The sequence below is a fragment of the Salvelinus fontinalis genome, chromosome 20 (genome assembly GCF_029448725.1).
Source record: "Salvelinus fontinalis isolate EN_2023a chromosome 20, ASM2944872v1, whole genome shotgun sequence".
In the NCBI taxonomy this organism is placed as follows: domain Eukaryota; kingdom Metazoa; phylum Chordata; class Actinopteri; order Salmoniformes; family Salmonidae; genus Salvelinus; species Salvelinus fontinalis.
Genome location: NC_074684.1, coordinates 32188687 through 32207871, shown reverse-complemented (window position 1 = coordinate 32207871; position 19185 = coordinate 32188687). Strand labels below are relative to the sequence as shown.

At 42.5% G+C, this 19185-nt stretch overlaps 1 protein-coding gene across 1 annotated transcript in view; it reads right to left on the bottom strand.

Moving 5' to 3' along the window:
* The window catches only part of LOC129817729 (serine/threonine-protein kinase PAK 6-like), a 50044-nt gene extending 31780 nt beyond the window's left edge, over nt 1-18264 (bottom strand). Inside the window, exons 1-2 of the mRNA XM_055873240.1 lie at nt 18068-18264; nt 4691-4824 (exon numbers count right to left, since the gene is read on the bottom strand). The gene's annotated coding sequence lies outside the window, so the exon portion shown is untranslated. The remainder of the gene's footprint in view (nt 1-4690; nt 4825-18067) is intronic.
* Between the last annotated feature and the right edge of the window lie 921 nt (nt 18265-19185).

The window sequence follows — 19185 nt, the reverse complement described above, 5'->3', positions numbered from 1 at the left end:
TGTGTTACATAACAAAACCTTTCTGAAGATGTTTAGTGTACAGTAGACAGACATAAGATCCGCCCATCGGGGGTGTATTCATTAGAAACCAAACGGAAGCAAACAGCCGAAAGGGAAATAAGAAACACTCGTTTTTCTCTTGCAAAAAGTTTTTGCTACTGTGAGCTCTTAATGAATACACTCCAGATCTACAGTGATCATTCATGTGACATGAACAATCACGATTATTAGCATACCTGACATTACCCAGATGCCGATTTGCTGTTATATCTGATTCATCACTGTGAATCCAAAACAATATTTCACTGTCACTTTTCCTTTCTATGTCCAGCTTGGCAATGCATGCTTCACCTCCACTGAAAAAAGCAACCAAAACTGCTACCAGTGTTGTACTCTCTGTAAGTACCAGAATTTACCATTTGCCAATCCACATAGACAAATATCATGTAGATACCTGTAGAAACATGACAAAAAAATATATACTTTAGGGTAGTAAGTCGCTGGTTTGCGGAGTTGGCCCTGTCCGGGGGTATCGTTGGACGGGGCCAGTGTCTCCCGACTCCTCCTGTCTCAGCCTCCAGTATCTATGCTGCAATAGTTTGTGCCGGGGGGCTAGGGTCAGTATTTTATATCTGGAGTAATTCTCCTGTCTTATCTGGTGTCCTGTGTGAATTTAAGGAAGCTCCCTCTAATTCTCTCTCTCTCCCGGAGGACCTGAGCCCTGGGACCATGCCACAGGACTACCTGGCCTGATGACTCCTTGCTGTCCCAAGTCCACCTGGTCGTGCTGCTGCTCCAGTTTCAGCTGTTCTGCCAGCGGTTTTAGAACCCTGACCTGTTCACCGGACATGCTACCTTGTCCCGGACCTGCTGTTTTCGTCTCTCTCTCTACCATGCCTGCTGTCTCTAACTCTGAATGCTCTGAATGCCTTTCTAGGGAGTTTTTCCTTGCCACCGTGCTTCTACATCTGCATTACTTGCAGTTTGGGTTTTAGGCTGGGTTTCTGTGTAGTACTTTGTGACATCGGCAGATGTAAAAAGGGCTTCATAAATACATTTGATTGATTGATTGATCATTGGGGTATTGTTACTTCCCCAAATGACGGTGTGATAATGGCTCTGGAGGGGATGGCTGACGTTTTACGGGCTCCTAACCAGCTGTGCTGTTTATTATTTATTTTTTTCGCATTGTTTGTAGCTCATTTTGTACATAATGTTGCTGCTACTGTTTCTTGTGACCGAAAAGAGCTTCTGGACATCAGAACAGCGATTACTCACCTCGAATAGATAGATCTGGCTGGCTTCTCCGTGCATCGGCAGGACAGAGCAGCTACTTCTGAGAAGACGAGGGGCGGAGGTGTATGTCTATTTGTCAATAACTGCTGGTGCACAATGTCTAATATTAAAGAAGTCTCGAGGTATTGCTCGCCTAAGGTAGAATACCTCATGATAAGCTGTAGACCACACTATCTACCAAGAGAGTTCATATCTATATTATTCATAGCCATCAATTTCCCCCAAAACCGATGCTGGCACTAAGACCACACTCAACGAGCTGTATAAGGCCATAAGCAAACAAGAAAATGCTCATCCAGACATGGCGCTCCTAGTGGCCGGGGACTTTAATGCAGGTGAACTTAAATCCGTTTTACCTCATTTCTACCAGCATGTCACATGTGCTACAAGAGGAGAAAAAAACCTCTAGACCACCTTTACTCCACACACAGAGACACATACAAAGCTCTCCCTCGCCCTCCATTTGGCAAATCTGACCATAATTCTATCCTCCTGATTCCTGCTTACAAGCAAAAACTAAAGCAGGAAGTACCAGTGACTCGCTCAATACGGAAGTGGTCAGATGACGCGGATGCTACGCTTCAGGACTGTTTTGCTAGCACAGACTGGAATGTGTTCCCGGGATTCATCCAATGGCATTGAGGAGTATAACACCTCAGTCACCGGCTTCATCAATAAGTGTATAGACACGGATTACAGGCAACATTCGCACCGAGCGAAAGGCTAGAGCTGCTGCTTTCAAGGAGCTGGACACTAATTCGGACGCTTATAATAAATCCTGCTATGCCCTCAGACAAACCATCAAACAGGCAAAGCGTCTATACAGGACTAAGATTGAATCCTACTACACCAGCTCTGATGCTCATCCGATGTGGCAGGGTTTGAAAACTATTACAGACTGCAAAAGGGAAACAAAGCTGCCCAGAGCTGCCCAGTGACGCGAGCCAACCAGACGAGCCAACCAAATGTCTTTTATTCTCGTTTCGAGGTGAGCAACACTGAAGCATGCATGAGAGCCCCAGTTGTTCCGTACGACTGTGTGATCACGCTCTCTGTAGCCGATGTGAGCAAAACCTTTAAACAGGTCAACATTCCCAAAGCGGCCTCCCGTCGCAGTGCTAGCTGTGCCACTAGAGATCCTGGTTCTAGTCCAGGCTCTGTCGTAGCCGGCCGCGACCGGGAGACCCATTGGGCGGCGCACAATTGGCCCATCGCTGTCCGGGCTACGGGAGGGTTTGGCCGGCAGGCATGATCTTCTCCAATCGCGCACTAGCGGCTCCTGTGGTGGGCCGGGCGCAATGCACGCTGACACGGTCGCCAGGTGTATGGTGTTTCCTCCGACACATTGGTGCGGCTGGCTTCCGGGTTAAGCGGGCATTGTGTCAAGAAGCAGTGCGGCTTGGTTGTGTTTCAGAGGACGCACGGCTCTCGACCTTTGCCTCTCCCTAGTTCGTTTGGGAGTTGCAGCGATGGGACAAGACTGTACCAATTGGATACCATGAAATTGGGGAGAAAAAGGGATAGAAAATTTGAAAACATTTATAATATTAAAAAAATATATAAAAATAATAAACATTCACAAGGTCGCAGGGCCAGACGGATTACATGCTTGGACAAACTGGCAAGTGTCTTTACTGACATTTTCAACCTGTCCCTGACCGAGTCTATAATACCTATATGACTCAAACAGGCTAGATCCTCAATAGGTTCTACAGCTGCACCATCGAGAGCATCCTGACCAGTTGCATCACTGCCTGGTATGGCAACTGCTCGACATCTGACCGTAAGGCGCTACAGAGGGTAGTGCGAACAGCCCAGTACATCACTGGGGCCAAGCTTGCTGACATCCAGGACCTCTATACCAGGTGGTGTCAGAGGAAGGCCCAAAAAATTGTCAATTACTCCAGTCAACCAAGTCATAGACTGTTCTCTCTGCTACCGCATGGCAAGCATTACGGGAGCTCCAAGTCTAGGACCAAAAGGCTCCTTAACAGCTTCTACTCCCAAGCCATAAGACTGCTGAACAATTAATCAAATGGCCACCCAAACTATTTTAAATTGACCCCCCACTTTTGTTTTTACGTTGCTGCTACCCGCTGTTCATTATCTATGCATAGTCACTTTAAAATTACCAAAACGCAGCTGTACCCCTGCACATTGACTCGGTATCGGTACCCCCTGTATATTGTTAGGTCATTTTCTTGTTACTTTTTGATTTTATAATTTTTTAAAACTTTTGTTTATTTAGTAAATGTTTTCTTAGCTCTATTTCTTGAACTGCATTATTGGTTAAGGGCTTATAAGTAAGCATTTCACGGTAAGGTCTACACCTGTATTCGACGCATGTGATAAATACAATTTGATTTGACAAAAGGAAGGGATGTAGTTTACTCCCTGCACCTGATAATAGCAGGCAAGAATGGCATTTATAAATGCCAAAATGTGACACTTTGATCAACTGTTCAAGGCCCACAGTGTCATCACTCTGCCTAGGGCTAGAATGGTCACCCCACCCCTCTTTTGTTGTTTAGTGGTACAGTCCATGACTTAGAAGTGCTGGTTGGTGTCTCCAAGTCCAGGTAGGGTTGGCAGATGCAACATAAAGTCTCACTAAAGTAGGTAAGTCAATATTTACCTAAGGTCGGAAAGTAAACTAAGGGAGCTGCCCCGAGAAGTGGGATATTTAAATGACACATTCACTCTGAGCTAAACGGTTGTATCAATCTCACTTACTGCACTGTACTGAATGTACAGAAGAGTTTACATTTTGAACGTAGGTCAAGCTTACAGTTACAATAACTGAACCAGGAGTTTATTCTAATAGTATGTCAGTACTCCTACCAACATGAATCTTTCTCTAAACTGGCCATACTGCACTAATGTCCTTTCACTCAGCCCTCTCTTAGTTGCTTCTCATACATACATACATACATACATACATACATACATAACTGCTTCTGCTACCCTCATGAGCAAAGTGTTCCGAATAAAAGTTCTGTGCGGGACATCAGAGCATGAAACTGATCTTGGGTCAGTTGGGTTGGCAACATTTCAAGTAAATTCAGGATATTAATTAAAAGGGGAGGTTCATTCATTTATCTCCAATGATGGAATGTTAAATTCTTGAATTGAGATGAATGGCTAAACTTTATTTGAAGGCTACCTACATAAGGACTTCATAGCACAAATACTTATTTTATCATGTACTCATTCTCCATGTTGCATAAAAAATATATTGATTATAATGTCCAGTTTCCATATCTGATGTCAAACATCACATAATAAACAGATTAGCCACAGATCTCGGGACATGCTGTAGTTTAGGTAAAAACATTGTCAAGAAACAAGAGTCCTCTGGAGGCTAGAGAAGAGAGGAAGCTGTGTTGAGCCTTACCTGTCTTTACCGTGGTCTTGCGTCTTCTGCCTCTCTTAGTTCCTTTTTAATCCCGGGCGAGCGAGGGCTTTATGTCCACCGTCTGTCTGTCCGTCTACCCTTAACCCACCACTGGGGTCTTAATGATTCTCGACCTGGAAGGGAAAGAAATGTTAGATGAAATGAATGTTATTTACTTTCCCTCTCCCTCTCTTTATTTCCCTCCTACTGTTTGATCTGCGGGTGTGGTGAAGGATACAGAGAGACAAGAAATTAGATCTAGAATAGTGTCGCTCATCTACCGCTACGGAGGATCTCTTCCACTCCTCTAACTGGCTTGTTCCAGAGTGTAGATAGTGGAGGCTAATGGATAGTAATGTGTCGTGGGATCCCTGTTCAAGTCGATGTATTACACTTTATTTATCCCCAAGGGCCAATTATTTCTGGGATTTAACAGGCATGGCATGCGGACAACACATGACAACAGGATAAATACATCTCTTACACCATATGCCATACTGTACGTTGCATGAACAATATGTTGACTATTTCATTGTTATTAGAACAATGTGCAATTATGAGTATTCAGGACATGTATTTCAAAGTGTATACAGCAAAAACACTTCTGTTTATCCAAGCAGCCATGGTACGAGTCCCAAATGCAGTAGTGTAAAGTACTTAAGTAGTACTTTAAAGTATTTTTACTTAAGCAATTTTTTGTGGGGTACCTGTACTTTACCTATTTATATTTTTGACTACTTTTACTTTACTACATTCCTAAAGAAAATAATGTACTTTTTACTCCGTACATTTTTCCTGACACCCATTTTTTACATTTTGAATGCTTAGCAGGACAGGTAAATGGTCCAATTCACACACTTATCAAGAGAACATCCCTGGTCATCCCTACTGCTTCTGATCTGGCGGACTCGCTAAACACAAATGCTTTGTTTGTAATTTATGTCTGAGTGTCAGAGTGTGCCCCTGGCTGTCCTTATATTTCAAATTAAAATTGTGCCGCCTGGTTTGCTTAATATAAGCAATTTTAAATGATTTATACTTTTGATACGTAAGTATATTTTTGCAATTACATTTACTTTTGATACTTAAGTACCTTTTAAACCAAAAAGTTTTAGACTTTTACTCAAGTAATATTTTACTGGGTGACTTTTAACTTTTCTATTAATGAATCTTGTGACTATACTCAAGTATGACAATTTAGTACTTTTCCCACCACTGCCCAAATGACACCATATTCCCTACAAAGTGACCTCCCGGGTGACGCAGTGGTCTAGGGCACTGCATCGCAGTGCTAGCTGTGCCACCAGTGTCTCTGGGTTCCCGCCCAGGCTGGGCTGGGTTCGCACCCAGGCTCTGTCGCAGCCGGCCGCAACCGGGAGGTCCGTGGGGCGACGTACAATTGGCATAGCGTCGTCCGGGTTTGGGAGGGTTTGGCCGGTAGGGATATCCTTGTCTCAGTATGTAAAATGTAATAAAATGTATGCACTCTACTGTAAGTCGCTCTGGATAAGAGCGTCTGCTAAATGACTAAAATGTATGTAAATGTAAAGTGCACTACTTTTAATCAGAGCCCTATGGGCCCGAATCAAAAGTAGTGGAATACATAGGGAATACAATTCTATTTGGTATGTGCTCATGGTTAGTCATTGTCACACTGTAGAAGATAAGACTTATTGGGCCAATATCTCATCATGTAGACAAATACAGATGAACAGGAAGTACACTTCAGCGGATGAAACCAAACACAAAAATAAATGAATTGACCATAAACCTACAGGGTAGATGATCCTGGAGACAGACTGGAGCCGGCAGGATGCAGTGCACACACACCAACGAGAGGAAAGCAGGAGAGAGAGAGAGGAGGTGGTAAGGGGAATGTGTCAGCTATTTCATGATTCCAGTTATGATGCACGGTTCAGAGTTGTTGTCATGACAACTCCTTCAAAAGAGTAAAACAGCAAATAATTCCAGTTTCAGATAATGAATAGGCTAAATATTTCACAGCTTAGAATGTGTCTCTACAGCGGAGCTCTGGATTGGTATGAAAGCTAGTTCCTGTGACATGACAACATACAGTGAGCAAGGTGCTCCTGGGATGGTTGTAGACGATTTGAGTAATGTCTCCACTCACTGGTGGGGTGGGGGGGATGATACCTTTCCTGGTGAAATGCCCATCCAGTTATTTTGGTTGGAGGATACCAGGGTAGTATTCATTAGGGCACACACCTTAGACAAACGTCTTGCAACAGGAAAATGAAAAAAAGACTTTCTTACTGGACAAGTACAGGTAGTCCCTCCCTGTTAAGTGAGTTTTCTTCTGTTTGGTGCTTAATGAACATGACCCAGGTGTTCCACAGACCAAACAGGTTCAAGGGGATCTGGGACATCTCTTGGTCTTTGTGTTCATGTCACAGTCACTAATCTAAGTCAGGGTTTCCCCAACTCAGTCCTAAATTGATTATTTGAATTAGCTGTGCAATGCTAAGGCAAAAACCAAAACATGCACCTAGGGGGTGCAAACTAAGATGGAGTCTGAGACCGAGTTTAAGTCTGCTTCTAACTATTCATGTAGGAAATGACTTCATAGTGACTCGCATACCTTGTAGTATTATTTCTACAAGAGGAAAGGACCCCACCCTCCCATGTCATTAGCTATGAACTAGTAATAATATCTCAAGCTATTAACATACCTCTTAAATTATATCATCATTACCATCAACAATCAGGTCTGGCAAACAGCTTAACGGAAATGTAGCATCCAGAGTGCGCAATTTTAAAGGTTAAAAGTTATTTACATTTAAAAAAAAACTTTTACCCCTTTTTCTCCCCAATATCATAATATCCAATTGGTAGTTACAGTCTTGTCCAATCGCGGCAAATCCCTTACGGACTCGGGAGAGGCGAAGGTCGAGAGCCATGTGTCCTCCGAAACACGACCCTGACAAGCCGCACTGCTTCTTGATACACTGCTTGCTTAACCCGGAAGCCAGCCGCACCAATGTGTCGGAGGAAACGCCATCCAGCTGGCGACCAAAGTCAGCACGGCCCGCCACAAGGAGTCCCTAGAGCGCACTGGGACAAGTAAATCCCTGCCAACCACATCCTAACCTGGACGATGCTGGGCCAATTTTGCGCCACTTCATGGGTCTCCAGGTCACGGCCGGCTGTGACACAGCCCGAGATCAAACTCGGGTCTGTACTGATGTTTAAATGTTAAAGTTGTTAACTTTTTTCTTTTTAAATACTGGAGTGACTTTATCCACAGCCAATAATTTCATTTTCAAAACAAAATCAGACTTGTGTCTCGTACCACGAGAAACACGCCTTGTTCCGTTCCCACACACATTGCTAATAGTGTCAGTCTGAGCATTTAGATACATTAACTGTAGTCAAGATCTCGGCCTACTGTTCTCATGGTTTTGTTGTTAACATAAGCCTTACGGCAAGTCTGAGATAGGCCACCTGTTGTTCCTCTTTCATGTCCTTGTCACAACTGACAGAGTCATGTTAACCATACAGAAAACCTAAGTAGCTTTTAATTTGAACTTTTATTTTAAATAGTTTTATCTTTTCTCCTCTCTCTTTTTTTGCTGTACAGTGTCCTGGGTGTTTTGAATGGTGCTTAAAAAATGTATTATATTATTATCATTGAAACCCATCATTCATATTGTACGGACAAACCCCCTAAGATGTGGTATAGTAACAATAGAAAAACGTATGCTTTTATTTATTTATTTTACCATTATTTTACCAGGTAAGTTGACTGAGAACACGTTCTCATTTACAGCAACGACCTGGGGAATAGTTACAGGGGAGAGGAGGGGGATGAATGAGCCAATTGTAAACTTGATGCTAACTTGAAGGATTTAGGATCTATGCCTTTGAAACCACCACTATGTGAGATTTGTGAGGTTTTCCTTTATACTATGCTGTAGGCCTAGGACTAAATACCTGGAGTCCATGCTCCTTACAGGCTGCATGACCAGACATCTCTGAGATGCCTCACTATTCAAAACAACGCATATCCAACTCAACTGAGCTGCCAACAACTCAACTGCCAACACCCAGTGTTCAACTAACAAGTTGACTGTTGAAATGTGCAGTAGCCTAGGCTTGTCATGAAGAATGCAGATATTTTTAAAAGAATGTAGTTAAATTGGTGCTGGTGAACTAAAATGTGATTTCGGAGTTTGGCACTGATCAGGAGTCAGCTGTAGTTATTGTATTAAGTCACATCCTGTCCAATGGTGGTAGTGGTGGTACCGCACAGATATCAACCTGACTAAATATCAATGCATCTCAAATGGGTTAACTGGTGTGTTGATTACAGCGTTGGTGAAAAGCCAAAAGAATAGTGCCAATTTAAACAGGGGTATATTCACTAGGAACCAAACGGAACCGAACGGAAGCAAAATGTTGAAACGAGGGACTAAGATGAAGTTGTCCCAGATGAACTTGTCCCAGAACTTTGTCCCAGATGAAATGCTTGTTTTTGCTACGGTTTGGACTAATGAATACACCCCAGGTAGGTAACAGATAAGTAACAATACCCAAGCACAGTATCAGTGCCCCAGTAACCACCTGTTTCTTGCTTTTGTGAATCCTGCAGTGAAAATAGAGGCTAAACCCTCTATTGAAATGTATCCCTTTCCCATTGTACACTGTCCTCTACCCAAGACATGCACTGTCGTCTACCCAAGACATGCACTGTCGTCTACCCAAGACATGCACTGTCGTCTACCCAAGACATGCACTGTCGTCTACCCAAGACATGCACTGTCCTCTACCCAAGACATGCACTGTCCTCTACCCAAGACATGCACTATCCTCTACCCAAGACATGCACTGTCCTCTACCCAAGACATGCACTGTCCTCTACCCAAGACATGCACTGTCCTCTACCCAAGACATGCACTGTCCTCTAAGACAATAATTATATTCAATATCAATTGAAGTGTTGGTTCTGTTTGTTTGATCTTCATTTCTGAAGCCAAACATCCCACGTTTTGTTCCATCTGATCTACGTTCAATTCAGCGTTGGGGTCAATAAAAAAAAGTTAACCAAATGTACTTTTTTGAATGGACCCCAACCTTGATTTGAACATGAACATGAATCAGATTAAACATACCTTGAGATGTTTTACTTCCTGAATTGACTGCAATTTACCCTGATTCAAATGTCAACTCAAGCACCAGATAGAGTTGCAGTACTCCAATCTCTGTACAATGACTGGCAGAACTACATAATGAGCTACTGTATGCCTTCAAACAGTGTTCATTGTAGCAGCCTGATGCCTTGTCTGTATCGTAGCGGATCGGAAGCAACCCTTTTGAAAACACACCAAAGAGAGACTCAGAGAAGAAGAAGACCAGAAGTCATTCCCACTACCAGCTCAGGGACAGTCCCTTCAGGCAGTACCCTGTTGGATCTCTCTCTCTATTCTGGCCTGGCACTGTTGTTGGAAAACTGCATGGTTCAATGCTCTGCTCTCAAATTCTGTCAAATGAACAGAGGCACTTGCTAGAGCGGGTTCTAAGAGAGGCGAGAGAGGTGGTGAGAAGAAGCAGACATTTCAGTTCCATTTGTTCACTCACCTGGTGGGAAGTGGTTTAGCTTCTTTGCGGGGAAGGTGAGGGGAGAGGGGGAGAGGGATTGGACCGGATCGGTGGATAAAGCTGGTTCCTCGGTGGCATGACGATGACCTATCTGTTCCTCCTTAGTTTACTCTATTCTAATGCTTGCCGTTTTGCCACATGGTCTGTAATGACTCTCTCTCTCCTCCCCCTCTTCACCTAGCCAGTGGAGCGTAGCTTTTTGTTTTCTTTGTCCAACTCGCTCCCTTCTACCTCACACTGCCTCCTCCCTTCCCCCGCCAAACCCCTTTCTCACCTCTTTCCTACAGGTAAGAGAGAGGATGAGAAGAAGGGGAATCTGAGACAGAAAAAAGCTCTTACATCATTACCATCACCGTCTAATGAATGTGGCTCCTCTGTGAGGGAGGTTGGAGTGGGAATGTGGTCTTTCTCTCTGTCGCAATTCAAATTGTATTTATCACACACACACCGAATACAACTGGTGTAGACTTTACATTGAAGTGCTTGCTTACAAACCTTTTTGTAAGCAAACCTTTTGAGGTACGAGGCATTTGAGGTAGATACACTACATGACCAAATGTATGTGGACACCTGCTTATCGATCTCATTCCAAAATCATGGGCATTAATATGGAGTTGGTTTCCCCTTTTTTTGCTTTAACAGCCTCCACTCTTCTGTGAAGGCTTTCCACTAGATGTTGGGACATTGCTGCGGGGACTTGCTTCCATTTAGCCACAAGAGCATTCGTGAGGTCGGGCACCAATGTTGGGCGATAAGGCCTGGCTCGCAGTCGGCGTTCCAATTCATCCCAAAGGTGTCTGATGGGGTTGAGGTCAGAGCTGTGTGCAAAGCAGTCAAGTTCTTCGACACCTATCTAGACTAATCCTTTCTGTATGGACCTCACTTTGTGCACGTGCACAGAATCGTCTAAAATGTCATTGTATGCTGTAGTGTTAAGATTAACCTTCACTAAGTGGCCTGAACCATGAAAAACAGCCCCAGACCATTATTCCTCCTCCACCAAACTCTACAGTTGGCACTATGCATTGGGGCAGGTAGCGTTTGCCTGGCATCCGCCAAACCCAGATTCGTCCGTCGGACTGCCAGATGGTCACTCATCACTCCAGAGAATGCGTTTCCACTGCTCCAGAGTCCAATGACGGTTAGCTTGACGCCACTCCATCCAACGCTTAATATTGCGCATGTTGATTTTAGGCTTGTGTGCGGCTGCTCGGCCATGGAAACCCATTTCATGAAGCTCCCAACAAACAGTTATTGTGCTGATGTTGCTTCCAGAGGCAGTTTGGAACTCGGTAGTGTGTTGCAACCGAGGACAGAACATTTCTACGCGCTACAGCACTCGGCGGTCCGTTCTGTGAGCTGGTGTGGCCTACCACTTTGCGGCTGATCCGTTGTTGCTCCTAGACGTTTCCACATCACAGTAACAGCACTTACAGATGACCGGGGCAGCTCTAGCAGGGCAGAAATTTGACGAACTGACTTGTTGGACAGGTGGCATCCTATGACGGTGCCACGTTGAAAGTAACTGAGCTCTTCAGTAAGGCCATTCCACTGTTAATGTTTGTCTATGGAGACTGCATGGCTGTGTGCTTAATTTAATACACCAGTCAGCAACGGGTGCGGCTGAAATAGCCAAATCCACATACACTATATATACAAAAGTATGTACATAAAGGCAGGGTAAAATGACCAGGCATCACGATAGATAACAATAAGAGTAAAATAAAGAACAGAGTAGCAGCAGCAAATGATGAGTGTAAAAGTGTGTGTATGCATGTATGTGTGTTGTGTATGTATGTATGTATGTGTGTGTTGTGTGTGTGTGTGTGTGTGTGATGTGTGGGTGTGTGTGTACGTAGTGTTGGAATGTGTGAGGGATTTGTGTGGGAGTTCAAGTGAAGTGTGTGTGAATGATTGTGTATATATAGTCTAGTGAGTGTGTATATGGTGTGTACGTACAGTTGAAGTCGGAAGTTTACATACACTTAGGTTGGAGTCATTAAAACGGATTTTTCAACCACTCCACAAATTTCTTGTTAACAAACTATAGTTTTGACAAGTCGGTTAGGAGATCTACTTTGTGCATGACAAGTAATTTTTCCAACAATTGTTTACAGACAAATTATTTCACTTATAATTCACTGTATGACAATTCCAGTGGGTCAGAAGTTTACATACACTAAGTTGACTGTGCCTTTAAACAGCTTGGAAAATTCCATAAAATGTCATAGCTTTAGAAGCTTCTGAAAGGCTAATTGATATCATTTGAGTCAATTGGAGGTGTACCTGTGGATGTATTTCAAGGTCTGGTTCAACCTTGGGAACAATTTCCAAACGCCTGAAGGTACCACGTAGCCTTCATACCGCTCAGGAAGGAGACGCGTTCTGTCTCCTAGAGATGAATGTACGTTAGTGCGAAAAGTGCAAATCAATCCCAGAACAACAGCAAACAACCTTGTGAAGATGCTGGAGGAAACAGGTACAAAAGTATCTATATCCACAGTAAAATGAGTCTTGTATCAACATAACCTGAAAGGCCGCTCAGCATGGAAGAAGCCACTACTCCAAAACCGCCATAAAAAAGCCAGACTACGGGTTGCAACTGCACATGGGGACAAAGATCGTACTTTCTGGAGAAATGTCCTCTGGTCTGATGAAACATAAATAGAACTGTTTGGCCATAATGACCATTGTTATATTTGGAGGAAAAAGGGGGCGGCTTGCAAGCCGAAAAACACCATTCCAACACGTGAAGCACGGGGGTGGCAGCATCATGTTGTGGGGGTGCTTTGCTGCAGGAGGGACTGGTGCACTTCACAAAATAGATGGCATCATGAGGAGGGACATTTATGTGGATATATTGAAGCAACATCTCAAAACATCAGTCAGGAAATTAAAGCTTGGTCGCAAATGGGTCTTCCAAATGGACAATGACCCCAAGCATACTTCCAAAGTGGTGAGTCAAAATGGCTTAAGGACAACAAAGTCAAGGTATCGGAGTGGCCAACACAAAGGCCTGACCTCTATCCTACAGAAAATGTGTGGGCAGAACTGAAAAAGTGTGTGCGAGCAATTAGGCCTACAAACCTGACTCAGTTACACCAGCTCTGTCAGGAGGAATGGGCCAAAATTCACCCAACTTATTGTGGGAAGCTTGTGGAAGGCTACCAGAAATGTTTGACCAAAGTTAAACAATTTAAAGGCAATGCTACCAAATAGTAATTGAGTGTATGTAAACTGACCCACTGGGAATGTGATGAAAGACACAAAAGCTTAAATAAATAATTCACTCTATTATTCTGACATTTCAGATTCTTATAATAACGTGGTGATCCTAACTGACCTAAGACAGTGAATGTTAACGAGGATTAAATGTCAGAAATTGTGAAAAAACTGATTTTAAATGTATTTGGCTAAGGTGTATGTAAACTTCCGACTTCAACTGTATATACACACACACTAGACTATATACACACTCAGTAGACTATATATACACACCATATACACACTCACTAGACTATATTTACACACCATATACTGTACACACTCAGTAGACTATATATACACACCATATACACACTCACTAGACTATACATACACACCATATACACACTCACTAGACTATATACAGTTGAAGTCGGAAGTTTACATAGACCTTAGCCAAGTACATTTAAACTCAGGTCCCATGGTGTTTATACTTGTATACTACTGTTTGTACAGATGAACGTGGTACCTTCAGATGTTTGGAAATTGCTCCCAAGGATGAACCAGACTTGTGAACGTCTACATTTTTTTTTCTGATGTCTTGGCTGATTTCTTTTGATTTTTCCATTATGTCAATCAAAGAGGCACTGAGCTTGAAGGTAGGCCTTGAAATACATCCACAGGTACACCTCCAATTGACTCAAATGAGGTCAATTAGCCTATCAGAAGCTTCTAAAGCTATGACATTTTCTGGAATTTTCCAAGCTGTTTTATGGCACAGTCAACTTAGTGTATGTAAACTTCTGACCCACTGGAATTGTGATACAGTGAATTATAAATGAAATAATCTGTCTGTAAACAATTGCTGGAACAATTACTTGTGTCATGCACAAATTAGATGTCCTAACCGACTTGCCAAAACTATAGTTTGTTAACAAGACATTTGGGGAGTGGTTTAAAAACAAGTTTTAATGACTCTAACCTAAGTGTATGTAAACTTCCAACTTCAACTGTATATAGTCAAGTGAGTGTGTATATGGTGTGTGTATATATAGTCTAGTGAGTGTGTATATGGTGTGTATATATAGTCTAGTGAGTGTGTATATGGTGTGTGTATATATAGTCTAGTAAGTGTGTATATGGTGTGTATATAGTCTAGTGGGTGTGTATATGGTGTGTGTATATATAGTCTAGTGAGTGTGTATATGGTGTGTATATATAGTCTAGTAAGTGTGTATATGGTGTGTATATATAGTCTAGTAAGTGTGTATATATAGTCTAGTGGGTGTGTATATGGTGTGTGTATATATAGTCTAGTGAGTGTGTATATGGTGTGTATATATAGTCTAGTAAGTGTGTATATATAGTCTAGTGGGTGTGTATATGGTGTGTGTATATATAGTCTAGTGAGTGTACATGGTGTGTATATATAGTCTAGTGAGTGTGTATATGGTGTGTATATATAGTCTAGTAAGTGTGTATATGGTGTGTATATATAGTCTAGTGAGTGTGTATATGGTGTGTATATATAGTCTAGTGAGTGTACATGGTGTGTATATATAGTCTAGTGAGTGTGTATATGGTGTGTATATATAGTCTAGTAAGTGTGTATATGGTGTGTATATATAGTCTAGTGAGTGTGTATATGGTGTGTATATATAGTCTAGTGAGTGTACATGGTGTGTATATATAGTCTAGTGAGTGTGTATATGGTGTGTATATATAGTCTAGTGAGTGTGTATATGGTGTGTATATATAGTCTAGTAAGTGTGTATATGGTGTGTATATATAGTCTAGTGAGTGTGTATATGGTGTGTATATATAGTCTAGTGAGTGTACATGGTGTGTATATATAGTCTAGTGAGTGTGTATATGGTGTGTATATATAGTCTAGTAAGTGTGTATATGGTGTGTATATATAGTCTAGTGAGTGTGTATATGGTGTGTATATATATATAGTCTCATAAGTGTGTATATGGTGTGTGTGTATATATAGTCTAGTGGGTGTGTATATGGTGTGTATATATATATAGTCTCATAAGTGTGTATATGGTGTGTATATATAGTCTAGTGGGTGTATGTAGGATCAGTGCAAGATAGAGTCGGTGCAGATAGTTTCTGGTACCATTAATTGGCTATTTAGCAATCTGGCTATTTAGCAGTCTTATGGCTTGAGGGTGGAAGCTGTCTCTGAGCCTGTTGGTCCACTCTGGTACCATTTGCCAGATGGTAGCAGAGTGAACAGTCTATGGCTTGGGTGGCACATTACACACACAAAGAGCTTGAAAGGGCTGCACTCCTACACAGTGCAGGCTCAGGCTCGTCTTTGAGAGCCGGGTGCGTTCCTGCCTTCAGGCCCTGAAGCACATAGCTGCTTTAAGCCTCTCTCTATGGCTGGTGACTCATCAACACGCCACGGCTGAATTAGTGTTCGTGTGGAGTCACCCAGCTTGGGACAACTCCCCTTGGTAACGGTGGACGGCCACGGTTACAGATCCACGCTAGAGAGGTTAGAAAGGGAGCTTTTACGGTCCTTAATACGTTTATTACTACCTGACTATTCCTGACCAATAAATATTGACCAATGTGTTTTTGTATGAATGAGGAAGAAAGAGCTGTAGGATTTTCAAACTAAATTTGCCTTTAATGAGAAGCATAGAATGAGAATTGTGAACAGGACGGAGTGAGTGAGTGAGGCAACGTGTAACAGTTTATGGTCTCAAACACCTGAGCCTCTAGAAAAAAGACAGGGATGTCAGTCACTTTTAACAACCCCTTTCCCCCATTCGTTCCCATCCCCCCCACTCTGACAGCCGATTGGCTATTCACTAGCCGATCCCCTAACTTCACACATGGCTCCCCAGTGAAGTTTCCCTTAGGTACAGATCTCGGCTCAGCTTCCCCTACTCCAATCCTAACCTTAAACCATTAGTTGGTAAAATACAAAACGGACCCAAGATCACCATCGAGGGATAACTTCCCCCTATTCCCCTCACATGCCACACAGAGGTCAAGGTAGTGCTGCTTCTGAAGACGCAAAAATGACAGAAAAGTGTTGTTTGAGTCATTGCATTTCCAAACCACCTGAGCAACCGTGACAGAATTTACATAACCGGTCACAAGACTGGGGCTGCATCCCATATGGCACCCTATTAAGTACGTAGTGCACTACCTTTGACCAGAGCCCCATGGGCCACGGTGAAAAGTAGCGCAATATATAGGTTGCCCTTTGGAATGCACACTGGGGTTTCCCTTTTGCTAGTAACAACCACTTTAGTGGTTGAGTCACAGATAAGCCAGGTCCTTGGGATGACAATCATTCACTCTTGTAAGCTACCACAGGGCAAGTCCAGACAGTGTAGTCACATGATTACTGTTAAATTACAGTATGACCAGGTAGTGATACTTTAAAAGGTCAAAGTGTCGGCCCAGCACCTTCAGTGGCCCACAAACAGCAACATCTTCCTGGTTCACTGCCATATATAATGAGAAGTGGGAATGAACTCAGTGTACTTAATATATGCAAAGAAAATCAAAACGCATGTGTCAACAGGCACAGAGCCAAACCAAAGTCCAAACTATTTCTAATATAAAATGAAAATGAGTATTTCTTCTTGGACAAGTTGGAGATTGAGTACCTCACACTCCACTTCAGACAGTCTTCTTCTGTTCGGTGCCTAATGAACATGACAGACGTCTCAACAACACCTGGTTGTCATTAGCGGCTGTGACACATTGAAGTCATGCAGGTGTAGGATAGGAGAGTGAGCTGTGACTCACAAAGACAACGTTCTGCACAGTACAGTGATAGGAAGAATGCCTGTCTTCAAGGGATGCAGTGTTTGCTGGTTTCATTTCTAACCTTTCAGGATGGAAAAACCTCTAAACCAGGAAGAACAGGGTAGAACATAAAATGGAAGCTGTTTAACACTCCTTTTTTCTCCTTTTAACTCTTATTTTTACATTTAGGTTCTATATCATTCTGAAAAAATGAGAGCAAACTTGCACTGCGGGAAAGCTTAGTAAATTCTGCTGACAAACGACATGTCTATCTTGAAAGGACAGACAACAAAGCCAACTGAAACCAATGCACAGTCAGTGGGCCTTAAAAACTAACATCAAGCTCCTCTGTTATAGGCTTACTGGCAAAAATTCTGTATGTAAAACAGCAAGAGAAGGATGAGTCCAGGCAAGTGCAGAGTCGTTGGCTGATTAAGAGAGAGAGAAGTGGTTGGCTGACTCAGAGGAAGAAGCAGAGCCAGACATGGTTTCGGTGAACAAACTGACTACCCACAAAGCATGAGCAATAGCTGGTCCGACAGCTGCATTAAACAATTTCTAGTTAAATTAGGCCAAGCAGAGCTGCTCTACATTTAAAAGCCATGAAATACAAATACTGTACATTGCAATGATTAATATTACAAATTAAGGCTAATAAGTAATATGCTAGCCAGACCAATTTCCTTTTTCGGCAGTCTATATGCACTTTATCCAAAGTCTCATCATTTTATCTTTATACCAATGGCACATTTTTTTTATATATATTTTTTTACTTACCACAGTTGAACTACTGTGCTTCGGACACCAATACCCCATCTCTGAATTGAATTGCTTTTCATTCTACCAACTTAGTTTGCCCTTGGACTGGACAAGTGTGTGACTTGTCTCAGTGGAGGCACTAGGTAGGGTAGAGGGAGGGAACGGACCGTCTGTACCGCCAAGACACCAATCCATGAGCGACCAAGCGGGTTCCTCCTCTCTCTCCAGCAATATTCTGATTATGGAGGATTTTACTTGCAAACTAGCCGCCACTCCTCTCCTATCAAATATTAACTTCACCGTGGGATAAGCTTGTACGCCTCACCACCTGTCCAGGCAGGCAGGCAGACAGACGTCCTTGGGAGAGAGAGCGATTTCCCTGAGCCTCTGGCCTAAAGACAGAAAGTTCTAGTGTTATTGTTTAAAGTTAAAGAGCTAGTTCCATCTTTTGGTCATTAGTCCACTTGCAATACAGTCACTCAAACTTTTTCAGCAGGTACCCCATTTTTCTGCCAGAATTTCTGGGGACCCCATTTTTTCTGCCAGAATTTCTGGGGACCCCATTTTTTCTGCCAGAATTTATTGCGACCCCACCACACCCCAAATCTAATGACACAAACTTAATTTAAAAAATTATCAACAAAAAAAAAAGAATCGGTCAATTTCCATTTTTACATCAACAAATAAGCTTAAATTCATTGAATTGTTTTGTTTTCTCTTATCAAAATGAAAAGAAACCGATTAATACATTTACATCTTTCAAATTATCTCAAAAATGTTTGTATATTGTCCCCCCCCTCAAAATTTAAAAAAAAATATATTTATAGATATATATAGATACAGATGTAAATATTTTGGTCCCGTGTGGCTCAGTTGGTAGAGCATGGCGCTTGCAACGCCAGGGTTGTGGGTTCAATTCCCACGGGGGGACCAGGATGAATATGTATGAACTTTCCAAATTTGTAAGTCGCTCTGGATAAGAGCGTCTGCTAAATGACTTAAATGTAAATGTAATATTTTGGGAGCCCCACTGCAGTTTCCCCAAGATCCCCGACTTAATACAATCTCAAAAAACAGCCTGGTCTCAGACTAGACTTAACATAAACGTAAATTAGTATATGTTGCATTTGGTAGGG